Source organism: Callospermophilus lateralis, chromosome 7 (assembly GCF_048772815.1).
Source record: "Callospermophilus lateralis isolate mCalLat2 chromosome 7, mCalLat2.hap1, whole genome shotgun sequence".
NCBI lineage: Eukaryota > Metazoa > Chordata > Mammalia > Rodentia > Sciuridae > Callospermophilus > Callospermophilus lateralis.
The window spans coordinates 64,396,069-64,418,151 of record NC_135311.1 but is presented as its reverse complement, the minus strand read 5'-3'; the positions used below and the strand labels follow the sequence as shown (position 1 = coordinate 64,418,151).

At 43.3% G+C, this 22,083-nt stretch overlaps 1 protein-coding gene across 1 annotated transcript in view; it reads left to right on the top strand.

The window, feature by feature from the left end:
- Positions 1-22,083, top strand: part of LOC143404358 (rho GTPase-activating protein 29-like) — a 93,113-nt gene that overhangs the window by 34,753 nt on the left and 36,277 nt on the right. The gene's annotated exons all lie outside the window — the stretch shown is intronic.

The window sequence follows — 22,083 nt, the reverse complement described above, 5'->3', positions numbered from 1 at the left end:
AAAACTCACAGAGTCTTGAGCTCCACTCCAGACCTACTAAATCGGAGTCTGCATAAACAAATTTTAACAATATGCCCAGGTGATTTGTGCACACAATGTAGTTGAAGAGAACCCTTCTAGTACAGTGATTCTTAGTCTTGGCTGCCCATTGGAATTGTGAGGGGGAATTCTAGAAATTCTAGTTCCTGACTGCCACCCCAAATCTTCTGATCAAATTGGTCTGGAGTAGGACCTGATTATCACCGTTAATAGTGTTTTAAAAACTTTCCACCCTGTTCTCATGTTCAGCAAACTTTGAGAACTAAAAGCTCTGGAGGGAGCCTTCCAAACACGGAAAGCATCCCTTGAAGATTGTGGAATTCGGGTTCACCCAGAAGATGGAGACTGGCTGGTCAGAACCAGTGGGCTCTAGTGAGGCATCCTCTCATGGCAAGTGGGGACAAAGGGAGTGGAGGACTTGGGCTTATATGATAGAGGAGCTCAGATGTGAATGGAGACACCTCAGGAGTCACAGGCACAGGTACAAATATCAGAATGAATTAGAAGATCAAGCGGAACCTTTGGGAGCACCACCAGAGCTGGTATTGCAGGTCTTCTGAGCTCAGGATCCCAGCGGCCTCCTGTAGGGCTTGGTCTTCACAGATGGGGAGGAGGGGACATCTAGCATGTCTGCTTGGCTTGACTACCTCCTGAAGAGCCTGACTTGGGTATCTGGAGAGAATAGGGTGCCCATCCTGAGCAGTAGCCATGAGATCATATGTTGAGTTTCCAGGATGTTGATATGCAATTCCCCAGCACTGAGAGTCACATCAGCTGGAGGCAGTAAATATTTATGTCCCATCTACACACCACGGTGCATTGTATAAATGAGTAATCGGTCATCCTGCCTACTGTCAGAGCCACAGGCTCGAATGGAGGACTAAGGGAGCCAAGGAGCATGATTCTGTAAGCTTCACCGAGACCAAGAATGATGGCTGAACAGTGACAGGGACGCCTTGCCACCACCCTGCCCCACCCATCACCCTGGCCCTTCTGACCTGTGCTCCCACCACCTTCTGCCTCTCTCCCTGCACTCCAGACACACTGACCTTCTTAACTCTCTCTCTCCTCTTGCCATTCGTGTTCTGCCCTCAAGGTATTTCCCCTCTCAGTTCCTGTGCCCCTAAATTTTCTAGCATCAGATACTTGCTCTATGAAATTCAGTTCTGAAATGGCACCAAATTCAGAGAGGCCTCTGGTAACCCTGCCTCTGTCCCCAGCCCCTGCACCGCTCTCTTACCCCATCTGACATCAGAGATTTGTTGGCTCAGGTGGTTTTGGTCTCTGCCTTTATCACAGTGTAGGGAGGGTCCACGTAGGAAGGGGTCTCAACTGTTCATCACCGTGGGATCCTAGAACCAAGAACATCAGCCAGAAGATCCTAGCTTCTCAGTAACAGAGCAGAGAGCGCATGGATGACAACACAGTCCTTTACTTGGAGGGATGCAGGAGCCAAAGCAAAGGGATAGGTTACACAGCTGCATGCTGAAGACCTGTCAAGGTTGCATATCTGTTCAGTAGCCCTTTCTGCAAAGCAGGTGTGGAGTTGGTCACCAGGTGGGTTGCTGAGCTGGGTGGCCCTGGTTTCCAGTGCCCAGGCTTCTTACCAAGCCCCAGGGTCTCTCTTTTCCTTCCTGAGGCAGACCCAGAACTTCCCAGCTCAGTACAGACAGAGGTTGGGAGTTTTACGTTCATGGCTGGGCTCAGAGAGGCCATAACCCCTGCAGCTGAACTCTGGGAAACATCTGGTGGACCTCAGCCTCTTAGGGGAAATGGGATTTTTTTCTCTTCTCAATCATCCCCAAGGAAACAGAACAATTTTGTTCTAGAGATGATAGCCTTGGAAGACTTTGGGGATAATGATGTAGTCAGCCCAATTGTACGTGGCTTGTGAGCAAACTGAGGCACAGGAGGGTCACCTAAGTGGGAGGCGATACAAATGGAAGTATCAAGTATGTTGGGAAAGTATCTGGCACGAGGAGAACACTATTTGAGGAGTATACTGTCTGATATGTTGTCCTCTGTTCACATGTGGCTGTTGAGTGCTAATCACTGAAATTGATTTTACCCCTTTTTTTGTATTTTTAATGCAACCATTAAAAAATGTAAAAGTTTGTATGTGGCTCATGTCTGCGATTCAGATTGTTTTTCCATTGGATGAAGCTGATATCAATGTGAGGAGCATGGAGGGTCCACTTGAATTCAAGTTTCAGTCATGAATAGAGCCATCCCTGTCCCTCACGGGCTTCTGGGGTATCCGAGGAGACGGAACAGGTAGCTGTGTGACGTGTTAGAGGAACACTGGGGAGAAGGAGTGGCCTCTGGTAACTTGAGCTTGTGTCTGACTGGTGATGAGGAGGATGCGGATCTGGAGGGAGATCTTTCCAGGAAGAGGGAACAGATAGAGAGTGCCAAAGTCCTGAGGTGGAAGCAAAGCTGGCTTGTTCAAGAAATAGGAAAAGTGACACCGTTGTGTGGTGAATGAAGGAGTGGGCGGTCATGATGAGATCAGAGGGTCGGCCTGGGCCAGCCGTTCATTCAGGGTCTTGGAGATCCCAGTGAGGAGCATGGATTTAATGTGCTGATCTGATCTGATTTTTAATTCCTTATTTTGACCCATTCCCAATCAACGGGTCATTTGTAAGAATGATACAGTGAACACCCATTGTGTCATTGCTGGTGGTTAATATTCTATTGTATTTGCACCTCTCTCTCTTCCTCCTCCTCCTCTTCTTTCTCATTATCATTATCATCAACATCATCATCACTTCACCACCACCCTCACCACCATCATCACTAACACTATTACCACCATCACCATTATCCAGAACTTTGTGAGAACCAATTACCTATGTCATGACTCTCATTCTTCAACTTCCTCAGCAGGTATTTTCTCAGTTCACGGATGTTCTCTTACGTAGCCATGATAGAATCACCAGGTGTATGACTCTTGTCATTGTTGTGATCCTACTATCTAACAAAGAACTCAGGATTTCTTTGCAGGCAGAAAAGATAGCATTTGTTGATGGAATATATGGAGGGTATGAGGGGAAGATAGGTGAGATTGGCCAGGTCCGGGTGAGGATGTAGAAAGAGTAACTGAGAGTTCTTAGCCAGAAGAAATTCAGGAGAGGTCTGGGTGTTGGCCACGGAGTTGAGCTGAGGGCTCTGGTTCTCCAAGGGGATGTTGCCAGAGCAGTCAAAGCATCTGCTTGCTTGCTTGCTTGGTCTCTTTCTGTCTTAGTCTCTCTTCTTCACACCCACACTGCACCATGTGTTCATATATAGACTTACTTTTTTCCCAGCTATCTAGACCATGAGTGCAGACCTGGGTATATCTCACCACTCATCTCTCTAAACATTCCAATGAGGACACATTCAGCTGTAAGTGTGTTGATTACAGGGCCGTATCTACTTTGTTCACCATATTCACAATGCTCCGTGTGTTTTTCATAGATCTTGGCCCTTGACAGCCATTCAAAACTATTTCTTAAATAAGAATTGGACAGAATGGCTTGCTCTTATTTAACACAGTAGACAGGGTACAACAATTATGATCATGTATGCTTGCAAATGACCGAGTTTCTAAACTAATGGCTGTTGATACATAAAGAGTAGTTTTTGTCTTTCTCTGCTATGAAAGAAGCCAGTCCAGAGCTGGTGTGGCTGTACTTGTAAGGGACCAGCTGTCTTCTCTCTGCTGTCTCTGGCTTCCTAAGCATCGTGGCCCAAGATGACTGTTCAAGTTCCTGCCACTTTGTCTGCAAGGGAGAAAGGTCTGACGAGACCATGTACCATTTCTTTATGGGCAATTGCCATACCACTCTCACTTTACATTAGCCAAGATAGTCTTTATTTTAGGTAACCAAGTGAGCAGGTAAAACAGGAGAGCTCTTTGTTGAGAGGAGAAAGGCTCATGGGGGACAGTTAGCAGTCTGTGTCACAGAGTAGCACAGAAGGGAACTGTGCAATGTTTTCTACCAGAGACCACGGTGCAAAACGTCATCAGGTGAAATGAACCACTGTGTTTCCCACTGTGAACACCCCGTAGTTTTGTCCTTAAATGGACTGTGAATGCACAGGAGGGACAAGGCCACTGGTTGCCTCTGGAGACATGGATGAGAGTATTGAGAGTGTCATGTTGTCTGCTGTTGGATTCTGACACAGAGGCTGTAGAATGTTACCCAACAGCAGCCCAACGCATCTGGGGTTGGAGTGTCCCCACCTGTGTCCTGCATTGAGGTCCTTGACATCGAAGCCCATGACCATTTCATCTTTGGGTCTCTGTGCCTTCACTCCATGACCTCAGAGTCTCATACCTATCCCTTTGTGCTCCATGAAGAGAGGGCAACCAACTTAGATCCTTCAGAAGTTTTGCAAGATGCCACAAAGCCAGTTTTTCCTAAATAGAATATGTATGGAGGTTTTGCCAGAACTACTTAGAAAGTATGCTGATGTGGCCCTTTTCCTTATCCCCACCCGCCTAGCTGCAAGGAGGTGGGAACAGTCTCTCCTGCATCCAGACCACACAGTGGGAGGGAGGCAGCCACAGCCCGGTGAAGAGCCACGTTTATCCCTCCTTGGCTTCTTCAATCTTATCTGTATTCTAGCTTCGTATTTCCCTTTGTGTGTGTTTAGCTTAGGGATTTATCACCGCAGCTTAGATCTGGGATGAAATAGATAAGCCTGCACTTTAATAAATGTGGCATTTCTTTTCCCGTAAGAATTAGATTAAAGGAAATGGGGCCTCCAAGGAGGCCGGCAGGGCAGCAAGGTGGAGCTGGGTGACTAAGGCAGGCAGTAGACACCAGCACCTAGTGGCTTGGGGATGAGGAACACTGGGGCTCAATGTAGGGGCCACTCTACAGGGGTGTGGTTTGGCTTTCCCTTGGTAGAGACACAGCCCTGTGTCTCCCATGCAAAGGATCTTAAATGGCAAAGGCTTGCATTTGCTATCCACCCTAACCCCTGGTGAGCAGTTTAGGGTCCCGGCCAGATACATTCCTCTGGTAGAGCTGTGAGCACATTTCCCACTAGCAAACCGTTTGCAGAGGGGCTAGGTGAGGATTGAGGGGCTGCTGATCTCTACCAGGCCATGACTTCAGCTCCAGGGCAACCCCAGGAGCACCCCAACAGTGGAAAGAGTGGGTGATCCCTTTAACCTTGAGCAAAGACAATGCTGAACTCCTCTGCCTCACTTTGCTTTCTCTCTGTGTGAGGTGACCAGGATCTCCTTCTTAGAATGGGATGGAGATACTGAACAACAAACGTAAAGCAATCAGCAGGGTCCCGTGTGCTCTAAGTAGTAGCTCTCGGTGTTCTTATTGTGGAATTGGGATCCGTGATGCAATCAGAGGCTTTACCTCTTCATACCTTTGAGACAGGGAGCTCTGCCATCTCCTTTGGCCCAGGTGAATCCAACTCCCTAAGAGAAGGCGACTGGGTGGAATGCTGTGAAGTCAGTCATATGATCATCTCTGTTATCACCTCCAGCTGAAGCTTAGAGAGAGGCCAGCTGGCGTGTTCAAGGTCAATGGTTTTTAGAGCTTTTAAGACAGGTTCCCCAACTTCCTGGCCAGGCCCTGTCTCCAGTCCTCCCATTATTATTATTATTATTTTTTCCTTCACAACCATAAGGTCAACGTGACCAAGAACAGCACAGAACAAAGAGAGAGAGAGAGAGAGAGAGACAGAGAGACCAGGTCAGGGTAATGACCTGTATTTTTAGTTTTCATTAGCACACTCTCTCGCTCTCAGGGCTGCTCTGGGCAAACACCTGGCTCCTTCGTTTCCTGTAAAAGAAGCTCCTGATGACTTTGAGAGCCATGAAGGTTGAGCTGAGGCTGGCCGCAACCTCAGACCCGGGGGCTGCAGTGAGTCAGAGGGCTGGGTAGGCGTGCTGAGCCGTATTCTTCTCTAAAGAGAAGGAGGGAGATGTTTTCTCTATCCACAGTCTTAATTAGGAGCCACTGAATCTCCATCCAGTCTTGGTAGCTTTTCTGGTTTTTTTTTTTTGTTGTTGTTGTTGATGCCACAAAAAGGTTTGCTTAAGGGCCTTGTGACTTCTTTTTGGAAGTGACCTCTGGGTATTGGATGGGTCTGATAAAAATGTGCTCCAGGTAGATTGGGATTCTTTAGCCCATCCTCCAACAAAAGTATGTATAGTCTCCCCACTGGATTTTGGCATTGTGGAAAATACTGTGTAAATGAATGGAAGGAACCATGGGCCTCCCTTTCCCCTGGAGAACATCCAGTCTGAGTTAAACAAGAGGTGGATCCGTGTCAAGCTAAATGGCATGGATAGCAGTACAAGAGTTAAAAATTGGTATAAGACTGTGGTTCTAGGAATGTTCATTTATTATCCTTTGGAATAAGGTGCTGCCCTTAGTGTTTGGAGATTGAGGCTGTGATACATCTATCAGCCATCATGAATTGAGGGGCAGATGAGTGTCCTGTGTCCTATAGGTGTGAGTTGTCCCATGTGTGTCCAGGTACACGGCAGGGCACTGCAATGTCATTTATTCTCTGAGGCTTGGTTGAGTGCCTTCTGCATACCAGGCACTGTGCCAGAAGTTGGAATGATCCAAGTTGGCAGCCTGAGAGGTGTTGGATATTGACAGTGACCTTGAAGGGTAGACAAGACTTGGATAGTCTGAACACTGGGGAGGGACTGGCCAGGAGAGCAGTAGACGAATTAAAGCAAACCGTCAGAGTAGAACATCAGGCTTCGCAGGACAGGGAATGGACCTGTTCTTCTGAAGCAGTGGGCTCATGCTAGGGGTGGTTTGTAGGAAAGAGAGTTAAGGAAAAGGGTTGGAAAACAATATAGAAGTTGTGGATGTTAGGAACTGTTGGAGGGGAACATTTGAAAGGAGCATCACCTCGAGAGTATTTTTCATATTCATTTATTCTCACCTTTTAAAAAGAGCTGAGCATTTCAACTTGTGATTTTTTGTCATTGCTAGTGTACAAAGTTAGGATTAATGGTTAGATCTTAGCCTTATAACCTGCCATCTTGAAAATTCCCTTTGTTCATTTTAGGAGCTTTTTCATAGACTCTTTAGGAGTTTCTGCAAAGACAATTATGTCATGTCAAGTAAAGCTAGTTTTAGTTCTTCTTTTCTTGCTCATAAGCCTTTCATTGAGTTTTCTTGCCTTATTTCCCTGGGTAGAACTTCCTGGATCATATTGAATGGAGGTGGTGGAAACCTTCCTTCTATCTTTGGGGGAAAGCAGTCAGTCTTTCACACTGTGGTGTTAGCTCTGTGTTTTTTCAGAGATGACCTTTAGCAAGCTGAGAAAGTTTTTCTTTTTTCTTTTGGCTTGTTTGTGGAGAATGGATGTTGGATTGGGTCAGGTGTTCTAATTGGTATCTATGGAGGTGTCATGGTTTCTCCTTTTAAGTCTGTTAGGATGTGACGAGTGTTGCCTGGCTTCGTAGGCTAAACTAACCTTGCATTCCTGGGAGAAACCCTGCTTGGTCATAATGTCATGTCATTTTTATCTATTTTCAGATTTGGTGTGCTAAAATTTTGTTAAGAACTTTTTGTGTCACTGTTTATAAAGTACTAGGTAACCTCCCTTACTTAAGTAAGAGTGGGTTATGTAATTGGTATCGTTTGGAATTATGTTCAGCCTCGAGTAGCAAAAAAACTAGCCAATTATGGTTTTAAAAAATCAACGTTGATTTTCTGACCTAATCAGAAATGCAAAGGTAAGACCATTTCTAGAGTCAGGTCAGCAGCTCAGCATGGCCTCAGAGTACCAGACTTCTCCCATCTCTTCTTCCACCATACTTAGTGGTTTGCTTTCCTTACCTATGTATATTTCCTCATGATTGCAAAGTGGCTGTCCTAACTCCAGACTTTATGTCTACCTTTCAGGCAACAGGCAGGAGGGAAGAGAAGTGCCGGCGACCCTTATTTAGCTGGGCACAGTGATGCCCTGAATGACGTGGGCTTTTCTTAGCAAGAAAGAAGCAGGAAAAATGAACCATTGGTGGAGAACTCCTATTGTATTCCATCTTTTGGGTGAACTTTCTTCTCTTCTCTTATGGGTTCAGGTCAGACTTCCTCTTTGAAAAGTGGCTCTGGGTTCTGTGCTCACGGTTTCAAAATTCTCTCTTAGAGGAATCTGGATGTCCTTTGGAAAACATGGCATTTTTGAATGACTCGATGAATGTGGAGTCACACTTCCGTGATGACTTTGTCACAGACACGATCCCATTTACAATGCACAGAAGTCGTAAGATAAGGTATCATCCTCTCCATCCTTCAAGGGAGAAAACTGACCCCCAGGAAGTTTGGTGATGCGTTCCATCCAGACCCTCCTTGTGCACTCTCCGGCTGATGCCCTACCTCTACTACTTCTTACCAGGTCCTGAGCAGATGCTGCCCTCCCACGGCCTCACTGCTCTGCTTTCTTGACTGAGCCCTCCCCAGCCGGCCCTGCAGCCTGCTGCTCAGCTCAGCATGCTGCATGCTGGATGTGCTGCCATTTCCCTAACACATGTGGCATTTCACTGCTAGGAAATCAACAAGGGACAAAAGCTCAGAAAAACAGTCATGGCATTTCAGCTTTAATTGACAGCACCCTCCAATAGGGCCATGCACCTCCCAGGTAACTCTTGCCAGGTAAGTTCACAGTCAGGGCGGCTGCCTGCTAGCTTTGGTTGGATCTGAGGAATTTCAGACGCGTTGTTACAAGTCTGAGCTGGGATGAAATTTGCACATCCCATTTGGTGTGTCAGACAGATGGGGACAGATTCCTCATCCTGAGACAGGGAGGTGTCGTGTGATTTTTTTTTTTTCCCCAGCGCCTCTACGTTCTCTTCCTTCCCTGCAGTTTATTGTAGGCCACACATCTGGGGGATATATCCCACCTCCCCTCTATCCCCCCCGAGAGGGGCAGATCTTCCCTTGCAGTTGGGAAAGCTTAAAAAGGAGGGGGCTGGTGTATTTGTTTGTTGATGTCTTTTAAAAAGTGAATGTGACTGACAGCTCAGGGGCCTTTAGCTGGGGGATTAATTCTGTTAGATACAATAGACATTGGAATGAGAGCTGAGTTTGAACAAGGCATTGTGGGGACTGGGGTCCATCTTCCAGTCCCTCACAGGCTTGTGAAGCCCTGTGAGGTCCTGCCAGCAGGGGGCTTTGCCTCTGATGATAGCATGTGCTCCAGACTCAGATGAGGATATCTGGGATGTGGCTTTTTGGCCCTTTGTGGAAGCTCATGGCTGCAGTGACAGTGATGGGGATGAGAGGGTGGATGGCACTGGTGGCAAAAGCTGTCTGCATCTCACACACAGGTGAGGGTGAGGACTCATGTAGGAAATGCATTCTGAGCTTGAACTGGCCGTGGCCCTGCAGCAACAGCAGAGGTATACCTCAGGCAAGGGAGGCCCAGTGTTCTAGTGCCCCCCCCCATCTCACACCCTACAGATCAGGGGACCTGGGGTATCTGTTCTGTGCCTGCAGTTTGGCTGTTCTGTATAGCAACTCCCTTACCCCCTTTGACTACCTGTGGAGTCAGGCTAGGTCTCCTGCCTGCATCCTAAGCATTGCACCCAGCTCCTTCCTCTCCCACAGCTCTTACTCTGAGCCTCCAAGTTGACTCCCATTCATCGTGCCCTTTCCTTAAGTCAGACAACTGGATGTTATTGGAACCCATCCAAGGAAAACTGTATCTGTCACTGGGAAAGAAGTGATGCTGGAGAGGCAGAGAAAAAAAAAATTCTCTTATTAGTTCTGTGGATTCAGGACTAACTTCAGTTTCCTACCAAAGAAACTACATCCCATTTGCATGGGTGAAATGTTTATGCAGATCCTTAGGACCCTAGGATAGTTCATCCAGAATTTTCTAAGTTCATTTTCTTATTTAAATGAGTCCAAGTGGGAAATTCTCAGATGCAGATATCTGCATCTTCTCTTGGAAGCAGGATTCAGGAGAAAGTATTTCAAAGTGTTTATCAGAATGACAGATCAGAAGAAGTCATGTCCTGGATGCTTGATTTAAATATTTAGGTTTAGGTTTATTGGTATGAGATGGTTTGACTATTCTGTGTTCCTACTAGAAATGGCTCCTATGAATCCCCCCAAACTTTTTTAGTTACTTTAATAATTTTTTATGACTCAAGTGAGACATTGCTGTTGGAGAAATAAGTGAAAACATAGTGAATTCAAAAGAGAAACTAGTCATAATCTCATTCAAAATCACTGATTGGAATTGGGTCTTTATGTATATATGTGTGTGTGTATGTATATCTACATGCACACATGTGCATCTCTGTGTACCTGTATAAATTTTTAGAATAATAGTCTACGCATTATTTCAAATTTCACTCTTTTCACTTGATATATCATAAATATCTTAATGAACACTCATACAGAACATTATTACTAAGAGCTCTTTTTTTTATAGGGGTTGGTACTGGAGATTGAACTTGGGGGCACCTGACCACCAACCCACATCCCAGCACTATTTTGTAATTTATTTAGAGACAGGGTCTCACGGAGTTGCCTAGCACTTTTCTTTTTCTGAGGCTGGCTTTCAACTTGTGATCCTCCTGCCTCAGCCTCCTGTGTCACTGGGATCACAGGCAGGTCCTACCACATCAGACAAGAGCTCTTTTCTTGCTATAAAGTATTTCAAACATGTAAAAACAGAGAGAGAGAGAGAGAGAGAGAGAGAGAGAGAGAGAGAGAGAGAGAGAGAGAGAAATGTATATATGTCATTTATATACATAATGAGCCCTTATGTACTCAACTCCAAAAATTGTGAACCCAGAGCTAATCCTATTTTTCATCTGCTAACCCTGGGACCCAGATTATTTAGAAGGAAATTACCAATATCACATTTTAGCATCCGTGACCATTTATGCATTTATGGTTATGTCTCCTAAAAGAAAAGGACTCTTAAGGAAACCATTTCCACAATACCATTATATTAAAGAAATGATTAGTACTCCTTTAATCTCACCAAACAGCCAGTCAGTCACAAGATCTCTTTTTGCTGCCCTGAAGGGATGCTTCTTCTCACTGTAGCATCATTTATTCAATTAGTGCCTTGTTGGTGATAGAAGATGGTACTCTATTTGTCACCATTACAGATGATACTGCAGTAAACAACTTTGACAAAAAAAATTTGCACACACTTAATTATTTTCTTAGAATAAATTTCTTAGGAGTGTCATGGCTGAGTCGAAGGCTGTGTGCATTTTTAAAGACTTTTAATCTCAACTGCCAAATTGCCTTCCACATTGGTTATAGTCATTTATGCAGTTCGTGAGCAGTATAGGAGAATGCCTAATTATTCTTGCCGTTTTATTTTTATTCTTCTGTGTAAACTTTAGAATTATTTTGTCAAAATAAAAATGCAACAGAGATAGTTTCTTTGGTGCATTTTTATATGCTAAATTATCTTTGGAGTAGTTTGGATTATAATACCAAGACTTCCTCTCCTAGATAAAACATTTTATGTCCTTTAGTAAAATATATTTTATTAATTTGAGTTTCTCACATTTTTTAATAAAACACTGGATATATAATATTCCACAATTACAAAAGGGATCATTGCTTTCTCTTTCTCTTCTCCCCACAACTATTGCTGATATTAAAAGATTAATATTTAGGGCTGGTGGTGTAGCTCAGTGGTAGAGTGCTTGCCTAGCTTACATAAAGCCCTGGGTTCCATTCTGGGGCTTTGAATAAAGCCCCAGAATGGCAAAGGAAAAAAAAAAGAAAGATTAATATTTGTACGTGACTTCTATAATTGTCAACCTTACTGAAAACTCATTAGTTCTGGTGTTCTATGAATTTCTAGACCTATATACTGATCATTTGGTGATGATAATAATCTTGTCTCTTTTAACTCTTTGTACCTTGTATTTCTTTTTCCTGTTTAATTACAATGGCTACCCTCCAAAATAAGTCTGAATGATGGTGAGGAGAGTTGGTATCGGTGTTTCACTTTTAACTTGAGTAGAAATGGTTCTCTTTATGATTTGTTTTTGCCTGAACGTGGTTGTTGGTTTGTAATTGATCTTAATTGAGTATTCATGATCATACGAGACATTTAATGCAGAACCTTTCAAGTAGTAAACATGCAACTGATGTTGTTTTTTATTGTATTTTCATCATGATAAAGATTTGTCCTTGAGATTTATTTTTAAATAAAGTAGGGCTGCTGAATTTTGTCTACTGCTTTCCTTGGGGCACTGTGTATTTAAATGATTACCTAGGGTTTTTTTCCCTGACCTGTTAATGTTGTGATATATTAACATTGATAGATACTTCATTCTTGGATTATGAAACAAATTTTTCCAGAGGTTTGTCATTCTTTTGAAATAGTGCTGAGTTCTATTATTTTATGCAGAGTGTCAGCATCTATTTTCATGAGTTAAACTGTTTTCTATCATTTGTTCTTCAGTGGTGCCTGTGAAAGTTTGAGATCAAGGTCATGCCAACTTAGCAAAATGAATTTGAAGTTTTTCTTTTCAACTCTCCTCTCCCTTACCACCTTCTCCCTAGTATGTTCTATTCTGGGAAATTTTGAAGGCTTATACCTGTTAAATTTCCTTGGGAAAAAATCTTTTTACATATACATATATGTTTGCATGTCCATTTATTGACATGTGTATATCTTAACAATACATTTTAAATTTTTTCCACGATTATTGTAACTTTTAAATTTTCTTCTTGTCCTTGAATTAATTTTGGCAATTTATACTTTCCAAGAAAAGCATTCTGATTCTGTTGAGTTTATTGGCATAGAACTGCAAAAAGCCTTTTATTACTTAAAAATAGCTCTTCTGGATCAGCAGTTAAAAACTTTTTTTATTTTGTAGCGCAGAGTACCTGTGTTCTTTCTCACTTCTGACTGGAGTTGCCAGAGATTTAATTAGTCATCTCATAGAATGTATTAGGATTGGACTCTAAATTCTTTTAATTTCATTGTTTCTCCTTAATTATACAAGACTTAAAGCTGTAAGTCATTCTCTAAAAGTAGCTGTAACTGAATCCTTAAAGTTTTGATAGGTAATAGTTTCATTACTGGAGTGTGGAAATATCTATGGTTGCTATTTTGAGTTATACTTTTACCCAAAGATTACTCAATAATGATTTTCTTAAATCTCAATTGGAATGCCTGTTTGTTTGCATTTTGTTGTTAATATCTGATGTTATTGAATTTTATATACAGTGTACAAACTATATTATGCTTAATTTTGGAAATCAACAAATTTTTGTGCCTTTATGTCATAAGACGTAATCAGTTTTTGTAACGACTATGTGGGCATTTAAAAGAATATCTATTTAAAATACATCATTAATATATAATAATCAAAAGAATATTAATAATCTTATTTAAATATTTTCTGTCTTTATTTTTGTTCATTTGATCAAAGTTGACAGGTGTCAGTTTTTCCACTGTGATTTTGCTTTACTCTTTCTGTTTTATGTACATTAGAAATGCTGTTTTTGTAGTTCAGGATAATAACATTTTGGTCATTTGGTGTAGGTTAACTATTTATAATATTTTAAAAATTCATTTTCCTTTTTTTTGACATTAGTATGTGAGAGTTTGTTGGACTTACATATCAGCTGTGAATGACACCCCCTCTCTTTACACACACACACACACACACACACACACACACACAGATACACACACACACACACACACACACACACACACACTATGAGCCCTGATATTTTGCTTGTGTTCATTTTCCTCATGGATTTTTTGCTCAAATCTCTCAGTGAATCTTTTCACATCATTATAATTTTACTTGTATCTCTTTTATGCAGTTTATTGTAACATTTTGTTTTGTGTCCCTATGTGAGATGCTTTTATGGTAATGAGTTATTAAGCCTATGCATATTTTTTGAAACTGTTAAATTTGGTTCTTAGGTTTTTGTACTTCATGTTTTTCCATTAAAAAAAAATCCTCCCTCAATTCTTTTTCCTACTTTGGTTTCTTTTATTCTCCAGTGATTTGGAAGATACCCAGCTTATTTTTGTTCTGCCAGTGACGCCCCCTTTCCTTTCCTCTCTGCCTTCTTTCTCCAATTTTATTTAGAATATACCGGGAAGAATGTCATTTATTCCTTCATCTGAGGGATGTTTATTAAGGAACTCGCATGTGTTCTGTGCTCAGGTGCAAGAGGGAGTTGAGAACAGATCCCTGCTGGTAAGGAAATATGAGTTAGGGAGAGGATCAGAGTGGGCAGGTCTCTGCACAGAAGGACAGTGGAGGATGCAATAGAAAGTTCTGGTGTCTTCTTTAGTCTGGGTGTCCAGCAAAGGTCTTTGCACACACGTCTGCTCAGGCTGTCGTAACAAACTACGGCAGACTGGGAGCCTTAAACCACAAAAATCCATTGCCTCACACTTCTGGAGGATTGGAGACCAAGATCAAGTTTTCCTCTGAGACCTCTTTCCTTGGCTGGCTGGTGGCTCTCTACTCGCTTGTTTTAATTTCAGTAATATTGTTTTAATAATTTAGTAACACTCTTTTTATTTAAAATGACAACGAATTGAAAGGTACTCAATATAAAAATTGTTTAAAGATTTTAAAAAAATGTATCGTGCTTCTGTTTGAGGTTTGCAACATGTTATGGGATTGTGCATGATCTTTGCATGCTACTCCTACCATGGAGACATTACCTAGAGCTACAGATAGATGGTAAATGGTTACTATAGTGAAGCAAACGAACAGAACATATCTATCATCCTGTGTAGTTACTTTTTGTGACAAGATTGGCTAAAAGCAACTTATTTAGCAAAAATCTCTAATACAATGCAATTTGATTAACTATAGTCCCTAAGCTGTACATTCAATCACTAAACTTTGTGATGGCCATCTTGTTAATGTGTCCTCATATGGTCTTTCTTTTATGCATGCCTGTATTCTAATCTCTTTCTATAAGAACATGCATCAGTTTGGGGTGGGGACCACCCTAAGTATGGCCTCATCTAAATTTTTTAAAAACCTAATTGAGTAGTATATATTTTGGTTGTCAACACAATGTTTTAAGATAGGCATATATTGTGGAATGGCTAAATCAAGTTAATTAATAGACGTATTACCTCACATACTTATTTTATTGTGGGGAGGACATTTAAAATCTACTCTTGGCAGTATTCAAGTACACGGTACATTATTATTATCTGCAGTCACTACATTGTACAATAGGATCTCTCAAAGTTTTTTTAAATATTTATTTTTTAGTTTTAAGTGGGCACAATATCTTTATTTTACATGTATGTGGTGCTGAGGATCAAACTCAGTGCCTCAAGCGTGCTAGGCAAGCACTCTACCACTGATCCACAATCCCAGCCCAGGATCTCTCAAATTTATTTTTCCCAAAGTTTTGTGTCTTTTTTGACCAATATCTCCCCAACCATCTATCACTCCAGTGACCTTATTTTAACTTACTTGCCTCTTTAAAGAACTTCTGTCCAAGTATAGTCACATTCTGAGTTCCTGAGGGTTGGGGCTTCTTCTATATTTGAATTCTGGGGAGACACAACTCAGCTGATAGCAGCCTGTCTCAGGAGGTAACTTATTTTGAGACCTCCAGATAAGGTCTCAGTAGAAGGAACAGCATGATGCAAAGATGCCGGAGAAGGAAGTTCCAGGTGGAGGAATTAGCAGAGAAATTGACCTGAAATGCAAGGGAACAGGCTGAGTCTGAGGTAACCGAGGCCAGTGGAGGTGGGAGTGAGAGGAGGAGATGGAGTTGCGACCTGCAGTGGGACGACTTATCAGCTTGGATAGGTATGGGAAGTCACTGGTGGGCTTTACTCATGAAACATGATTGGGTTGATGTTTTTAAAAGGTTTTTGCAGTTGCAGTATGGATAATTCAATCTAAAGGGGGCAAACAGGGAGCCTTTGCAGCCACTCAGGGGAAAGTATTTATACCTGATGATGTGGGATCGGAATGAAGTGGGTGAGTTTGGGACCTCTTAGTAGGTCACATGTCAAGGTCCAGTTCTACATGTCTGTGTTAAATGAGAATAATTTTCAGAGTTCTGGTGGTGCCCTTTACTGAGACAGGAAAGAATGAGAAAAGAACAGTTTTGGGGCGAAAACTGAACTGATCCAGAATTTTTCTGGGCTGGGAAATTTGATGGAACCCGGGCATTCTCAGAGATGCTGACATTCTTCTCTTGTTGGAGTCTTTTAGCATTGAGACCCCAACTCAGAGCACAGAAACTCCCAAATGGAGGTGACATGATGTTGCAGAAAGAGTGATAGCTTGGTGATGAGGCTGGCAGGGCTTTGCAGATCATCAGCTTTGTGGCCTCAGTGGGGACCTCCTGCCTGTGGCTTCTGTGAGGTCTTGGGTGCAGTGGGGTTAGGGACACCCACCTTATAGATCTGTCTCCAGGTCTTCAGCAGTCACTCACACCCTGCTTGTACCATGGATACAAGCCGTGGCACACGGTGGGAAATTGGCATGAACCATCTGGGTAGATGGGAGGCCAGCTTGACTGATGCCATCACAGCCTTCCAGAGGTCCCCCAAGCCCCTTGGTCAGTCTGTAGCCTGTAGTCCACTTAGGCAGCCTCATCATTGATTCTGACTTCAGTCTTGGCTCTTTTTTTTTTTTTTTTTTTTTTTTTTATCAGTGCTCTAGGCTTGTACCTGAGACTGTGCATGGTGACATGGCTGTATCTTCAGAGGAAACATCACTCCTTTCACCCCTGGGCCTTTGATCACAAGAGAGGCAGGAAGGAGGTGGCAGGGTCTCTAAGCAGGTTTCTCTTGCCGCCCAAGCCTGCTTCTTTTTGTGAGTTGAACATATGAAATAATGAATTAACCAATTAACAATTGAGAGACTAGAGCTCACTTGTTTTCTCAAGGATGGTTCTCAGGTGGGACAATGTATTTTGCTCAGAGCTGTATTTTTCTATGGTTGACAACAGATGAAACTACGAAAGTCAAACATCATTCTTCTCATGATGCTCCGGAATTATAACCATAAGGCTCAGACTAATGAGCATTTGTTCATTCTGCTAATGTGTGTTGAGCACCTACTTAAGTCTCAGGCATGTGCTGTCTCTGGGGACAGATCATAAACAGCAAACACGCTCGTGTTCCACTGTAGAATCCAAAGTCATACAGATTATGATGAATTTCTGTAGAGAAGATAAAGGTGATATAATAAGTGATGAGAAGGTGATATGATTTTTAAAAAAGCAAAGTGATACAATCAATAAATGATGTAATAAATGATTGGGGCCAAGCCTGGCAAGCTTAGTTATACTTGATTAAGATCCCACAGCTGGTTGGGTGGGAGAGCGAGGACTTGAATAGGAACATAGCTCACCTATACCCTTAACCCTTGTGTCTCCTGCCTCTTCGAGGTATGGGTTGTCTACTCCAAGAGTGGGAAGAAACACACTAACAGAGACTTATCAAAGGCTGAAAGTCCAGAGGAGATTGGTGATCGTGAGTTTAAAATGATCCCGATAAGCTCCATCTTGCAGTTGTCCCCAGAAAAGTTCAAGTTCAGCTGCTCAGTATAGGTCCAGAGAAGCCGGTAGGCAGGTGAACCCAAGTTAGAGTGCTCCAGGTATAGGTGACAAAGGGAGATACAGAGAGAAACCAGAGAGAGCAAAATACTGATATTGTGATAGACTGTGGCCTCCAAGGAGGGGGCGATAGCTGGTGAAGACACCGTGGGGTTGGTCCCAGGGAGCCTCTGCCATGTTGCAGAGAAGAAACTAAAGCAAGTGGACTTGCAGGGTGGTAAATCAGTGTGGGGTTTGAAAGGATGATTTTTAAAGTTTCCAGATTCTGGTAACATAAGAACCAAGGTAGGAGTGAGGGGGTGGAGGATTGGGAGAACCAAGAACAAATGGCTCCCAGTGGGCAAACCATGTGCCAAGTTCACTGTTGGCAGCCGACTCCAGGAGACGGAGCTCATTGCTGGGCTGGAGGGAGGGGCAGGAGTCTCACCTCCTCGTCTGTGGAAGGTGGTCCTCTGGGTGGGTTGACTTCAGAAGTGGATTTGATCAGGGATGGTAGAAAATCACTATTGGCTTCCAACCACACCTCAGTTCTGTGTCCCCTTCCCCCTGTGACCATACCAGAGTCTTCTGTAGCTCCCCTGTCCCTTCCATCAACAAGAGAGCTCCTCTTCAGTAATAATGAATTAGGAATGACCACATTTCCTCCTCGTGTCATTGTGACCTCTAGTACATTATATTCCCTGTCTGGACTTTAATGTTCTTCCCTATTAAAATAAAGCAGTTGGATCAGAATAATCATAGTGAATATTTATTGAGAGTTCCTGGGAGCCAGATGCTATTCCAAGTGATTTACATATATTATATTACATTTAATTGTCCTGACAGCGACATCTGAGGTAGATATCATTATTCCTATTTTTTTTTTCCTGATGAAGGAACCAGAGACACAGAGAATAAGTAACATGTCACATTCATTTCCGATTGCTGCTGTGACAGATTACTACAGACTTCACACAGATTTCTTCTCTGTCATTAGAACAGCACAAATTTATTCTCTCACAGCTCTGGAGGCCAGAAGTCCCAAATCAATTTCACTGGGCTGAAGTCAGGGTGTTTGTTTGTCAGGGACCATTCTTTCCAGGAGCTCGTGGGGAGAATTCACTGCATGGTTTTCTCCGGCTTCTGGAGGTTGCTTGTACTCCTTGGCTTATGGCCCCTTCCTCGATCTTCAAAGTGTATCACTTCAGTCTCTGTTACCACCATCCCATCATATTCTCTGTGATGGAATTTTTTTTTTGCTGTGAAAAGTGACATATTAAAAGGTTTAAGGGTTAGGATATGAATATCTTTGGGGACTATTATTTTATCTGCCATTCATACCTGTGTGGATCTCTATGTTGTATTGACTCAGAAAGGGCATGTGTGTTCCCCTGAGAGCCACCCATGGAATATCAGCAATGGACTGTGGCTCTTTTCCTCTCAAAATCCAAATGCAATTTCAGAATCCTTCTCAACACTGTTTCCAGGCCACCCCATCAATCCATCTGAATGGTCATGCATGATGAAGCCATTGGGTTATTCTCAACTGTTTTGTGGGTATGACATACTCAAGACTTCTACAGTTGCAAAGACAATTAATTGTGGCAAACCTGTGTACCCTTCTTGGGGGAGATTCCCTTTTTGCCAGATCAGGATTAGCTTTAAGTTGTTTTTTTTTTAATTGGGGATTGGACCTAGGGACACATTATCACCAATCTACATCCCCAATTTTTTTTGTCTTGTCTTATGTTTGCTTTTATTGAGACAGAGTCTCCGTAAGTGGCCCAGGCTGGCCTCAAACTTATGATCCTCCTGGTTCAGCCTCCTGAGTTACTGGGAATTATAAGCATGTGCTGCTGCACCTGGCATTAAACACTAACTCTTAAGGAGTTGGTTATAGGAAAAGCAGGTTTTTTTTTTTTCTTGGCTCCTTGGTGTGCTGGACAGGAATCATGGCTCTCTCTGACATGTTCATCGATAATTTCAGAGTTTGGGCAGTAGGAAAGGGAGATGGAGCACACAGGGGGAACATAGCTCCATCCTGCCACCCCATCTGCCTGTGCTTCTGAACATACTGTAATTGCTGAGCCCTGGATGTGGCAGGGGGAAGAGGAAATTCACAGCATGTTCATATAGAAGCAAAAGCAAACAGCCTTCAATATCAGTCAAGGCAAACACTTTTAAAGGGTTTTTGCAAGGGCCTGAAGCCAAAGAAAGTCCCCAACAGAGCTGCCTTGCATCCCATCCTCAGCCTTATCTTAGGCCTTCCCATTCTGTGTGTCAGAACCTCCCTGGGGTTGCTGGGTAATATTCCTTGGACCCCCACATTGGACCCCCTGTGTCGCAACCAGGACCCTCATTAGTGTTCTTTCTCCTCGAAAGCCTGCAGGATGCTAAGGTGGAGAGCTTTGAACTCTCAAGTCAAAGCTGAATTGTTTTTCCCCCGGGTGCTCTGCAACCTGCAGGACCATTAACCATACGTTCTCTCGGGCGTCAAATTCCCCAGGTGGGTAAAAATCCCATTGCAATAAGAGGGGATGGTACATTGACCTTTATTTGTCTTTCTGGTTTCCCACTTCTTTGGGAGCCCCTGGTCTCCGCCAGGGCCTAATGAGCTGGTCCAAATGATTGCAGCTCTTTGGGTCAATACCTCCCTTAAGTCAGTCCTTTCCAGAGGTGCTAGCCAGAGAGCTGTGGGGAGGCTTTTCACCCTCTGGCCACACCTTGCATGTATGATCCTTCAGTTTACCTCCTTACTGTTCCCTTCCTTCCTGCCTCCTCCAGCCAGAGGCAGCTTTAAGAAACCTTCCCACATTTGCCACATTTCCCATGAAGATCCCCATAAATTAGGAGTGTCCTTGTGGATTCCCAATTCAGTGTCACGTAGGTAGAAAGGATGGGGATGCAGACGCAGCACTTTTCAGCAGCACCTTCAGGGACAAATTCCCCCTAAGGAGAGCTGTAGGGAGTTCCCTCCCTTGACATAATTATGGCTTTAGGGGCCAAGATGGTAACTTTTGGCTTGTGGTTGGAATTTTCTGAAAAGGTTGAAATTTATGTCAGGCTGTTTCCTAACAACAACATTGTGGAAAGTGAAAAAAAAAAAAAACACAGAATGTTATGCTAGAAAGAACCTCCCAAATCCATCCAATATAAAAGTATTATTTTGCAGATGAATTTGCCCAAGGTCTAGTGGCCCACTGGGAAGTGGCAGACCCAGGTCCAGGGTGGAGCATTCAGTTCTTTGCTGGGCTGTCTTTTCCACATGGCCACCTATGCACCTGGCTTTGGCTCTGTATATTGAAATATCTGAAATTGGCAAGCATTTCCTGGCCAGGTATATGCTTTTGAAAGGGGTGTGTGTGTGTGTGTGTGTGTGTGTGTGTGTGTGTGTGTGTATGTGTGTATAAGAGAGAAAGAAAGAGAAAGAGAGAAGCAGATGTTGAGGAAGTAGCTGGAGTGTGGCAGCCCTTAGAACATCTGGACCAGTTCAATCCTTATATTGCTTCTAACATGAATGATGCTGCTCAGGTTCTGGATAGAAGACAGCTCCTAATCTAGCCATTTCATCATAAGGTCATAGCTCTCAGAAGTAGCAGCCAAACCCAGGGACTGGAGGTTTCTATAGAAACGATATGGGGGTGGGGGGAAAAGCAGAGATTAATCCAGCTACAGTCGGAGGGGGGTGTGCAATTAGATGCTTCTTGATACATACGAAGTTTCTGCAGTCTCTGCTGGAGTTCAGTTGTAGGCTGGTGATTGTCATTTCCCATCAAGAGGGATTGTAGCACTGGCCTGTTTGTGGGTCTGGGGTCCTCCTGAAAAGGAAGACCTCTGAGGAGTGTGAGAAGTCCTCATTCCAGTGCGGTGCTGTGATCTACATCCTGTGGGATTGTGTGGGAGTTCATATCAGTGTGTGACTGCATGTGTGATTGTGTGGGATTATAGTTGCCTGTGTGACTTTGTGGTTGTATAGGGGGTTGTGTGATTATATATGTGAGATGCAAAGTGGTTGTGAGTATGGTTGTGTGCCTAAGTATGTGAGGTGTGAGTGTATAATTGTGCGTGTGGTTGTGTTTATGTATGTGACTGTGTCTGTTTGTGAGTGCAGATGTGATTTAATATGCAGTTGTATGTCTGAGTGTGTGTGATTGCATGTGGATGTGAGTGTATGATTGGTTGTGTGTGATGGTAGTGGTCTTGCCGGTTGTGTGGGGGTGTGTGCAGTGGTGCATGTGTGTGATTTGATGGATGCATGCGATTGTGTGGTTATATGTGAATGTGATAGTGTGAGCTCCTCTTCCCCCAACATGAAGGAGTCAGAAAGTACCATCTGTCTGAGAACCACCCAGGAAGGGGCTACTGACTAGGGGAATCCCTGAGCACAGAGAGGATGGGGGATAGTCAGGTCTGGTTCTCCAGAATCCCCGTCTCCGTTGGTCATGAATCTCCTCAAGACTGGCCTCCTCTCCCTGCCTATGAGGGGTGGGAACAATCTGTGGGGAACATCTCCTAAGAGGAGCGT